Raw genomic sequence first — 2,767 nt, 5'->3', positions numbered from 1 at the left:
TAAGACCCAGCACCCCACCAAGGGAGGTGGAGCTGTCCCAACTCCCACCTGCCCAACAGGCTTAACTCAGAGGCCACTGGATCTGGAGAGTGGAGGGCACTGGGACTCTGCCTTACAACAGCAGGTAGCATGTGCCCCCCCTCAGTTCTTGAGCTGGGCATCCTCCAGCTGGGAATCCTGAGCAAGATAGCATCAAGGGGCCCCCCACACTCACAGACTCTCTGGCAAAGCAGTGGAAACACAACAGGGATCTGAAGAGCCGACCAGCAGCCAAGCTGGCCTTCTGAGAATCAAAAAGGCGTGGCTCTGCCCTTGGAGCCCACATCCTCAGATGGGCCCCACCCCTGGGAACAGAGCTGTCTCCTGCTGGTCCTACTGAGAGACTCTTAAAACTCTCAAACCCCAGACCATTGGCTGGGGGTGCCCCTGGAAGCAGCAAAGGAAAACATCTGCCCACCGAGCTCAGACTGAAGCTCGCAGATCCATCCTATGGTCCATTGTGAGGCCACTGGTTGGGCTAAGAGCTAGTCATGCAGCAACACATAAGTTTTATTCTAATACTTTCGAAACTTTGTACTCAAATACGCTACCCACTTACCAACTTAGGTCAGTTATCCTTACACTATACGTTTTCTTCATTACTACAATATTCTTACACTCCTGCGTTAATCCTCTTGTGCCTCCCCTGACCTCTCTCATTCTATTTTTCTACCTCTAAACCTCTGTTCATCTTTCAACCCTTATAATACATGGATCTACACTTGATGGCTGTTGAGTAATACTGTATATCTAGGTGTTTAATTATTCTCTAGGCTCAGAGGGACTTAAAGACAATAGAGATTGGATTGAGAGGCTTATTGTTTTGGGTATAAATCGCTTATCACTGGTTGTATTAGACTGGTTTGTAAGTGCACGAAAAGAAAGAGTGATAACACCAATCAAAACTTGTGAGCATGTAGTTTTTCCCAGCTACGGAGTACTAGGTTGGTTATATCTGAAAAACTATAATTGTGTTTAGTATTAATCTTGCTCCCATTTTCAAATGGGGAGAACAAGAAACTCAAGAAAAATGTCAAATCAAGAAACAACATCCTCCACCCAACTTAAACAGACAATGGAATAGTCACTGGCAAACCTAGAGGATAGTTTTCCAAGTGCTATACAAATGCAATCGATAAACATCATTAATGAAAAATGTGAAAACATAAATAAAGAGATAAGGGAGGAAGCCACAGCTAAACAAGAGGAAACCATAAACAAGATGATAAGTGAAAAAGAAGAAGCCATAAAGGAGGCCATAATAAAGGTTTTTCAAAGAAAGATGGATGAATTCATAGAATTCATGAATAAAAAATTGACTGAACTCCAGCAAATGTCCAAAGAAAATAAAGCTACTGAGCTAACCACTCAAATGGAAGTCAAGGAGCTAAAGAAATCCATACATGATCTAAAGGAACAGATCCAAGGCATCAAAAATGAGCAAGTAGAAGCAAGGGAGATGAAAAATAAAGTAGATAGCTTTGATAGCATGTTAGACAATGCAGAGTAGAGAATTTCCGGGGCTGAAGATAATTTAGTTATAGAGAAAGAATAGAAAATGAGTCAATCCAAGTCTAGGAAAAATGAGAGAGCGCTTCAGGAGGTCCAAGATACAATTGGGAAGCCTAATTTAAGGCCAATTGGTTTTGTGGAGGGTCTGGAGGAAGAGGTCAAAGTATTGGAAATATACTTCAGGGAATCATCTCAGAATTTCCCAAATATCCAGAAGGGCAGACCCATACAGATACAAGAAGTTTTAGAACCCCAAACAGACCTGACCAGAAAAGAACATCCCACCGCCACATTGTAATACAAACTGGATCAATAGAAACCAAAGAAAGGATCCTAAAGGCAGCCAGGGAAAAGGAGTCAGTAACCTATAAGGGCAAACCAATCAGAATAACCCCAGATTTCTCAGCAGAGACCATGCAAGCAAGAAGTGACTGGAAGCATATATGTCATGCCCTTAAGTCAAATATCCACCAACCAAGAATACTGTACCCAGCTAAGCTCTCATGCATAACTGAGGGAACATTCCATTCCAGGGAAAAGCTGTAACAATATGTCACAACAAAACCAACACTACAGAGAATTCTGAAAGATGTTCTATACATAGAAAACCAAAATAAATGCAATATAGGGAAAGAAATGGCACCTAAACAGCATACCACCTAAGGACCACAAGAACTGTCAAGAAACAGGCCCAAATAAAAGCTTTTAAAAATGGTAGGAACTAATAAATATCTCTCAATCCTAACTCTCAATATCAATGGACTTAACTCTCCAATTAAATGGCATAGGCTGTCTAGTTGCATCAAAAAGCAAGAGCCATCGTTCTGCTGTCTTCAAGAGACACATCTTACCCCCCAAAAAATCATCTTTTGAAAGTGAGAGATTGGAATAAATGCTATCAAGATAATGGCCCGCATAAACAGGCTGGAGTTGCCATCCTCATATCAGATAAAATAGACTTCAAACCAAAATTAGGAAGAAAAGACAAAGAAGGTTACTACATACTACTAAAAGCATCTTTCCTCTAGGAAGACAAAACAGTCCTAAATATTTACACAGCCAATCCTGGAGCTCAAACTTCATGAAGCAAACTTTACTTATACTGAAACCATACATAGATCGAAATACAGTGATTGTCAGTGACTTTAACACACCACTCTCACCTATGGACAGATCAACAAGGCAAAAACTCAACAGAGAAACCTTAGAACTGAAC

The sequence above is a fragment of the Megascapheus bottae genome, chromosome Y (assembly GCF_031878675.1).
Source record: "Megascapheus bottae isolate mThoBot1 chromosome Y, mThoBot2.hap1, whole genome shotgun sequence".
Lineage (NCBI taxonomy): Eukaryota > Metazoa > Chordata > Mammalia > Rodentia > Geomyidae > Megascapheus > Megascapheus bottae.
Note: the sequence above shows the minus strand (reverse complement) of the source record.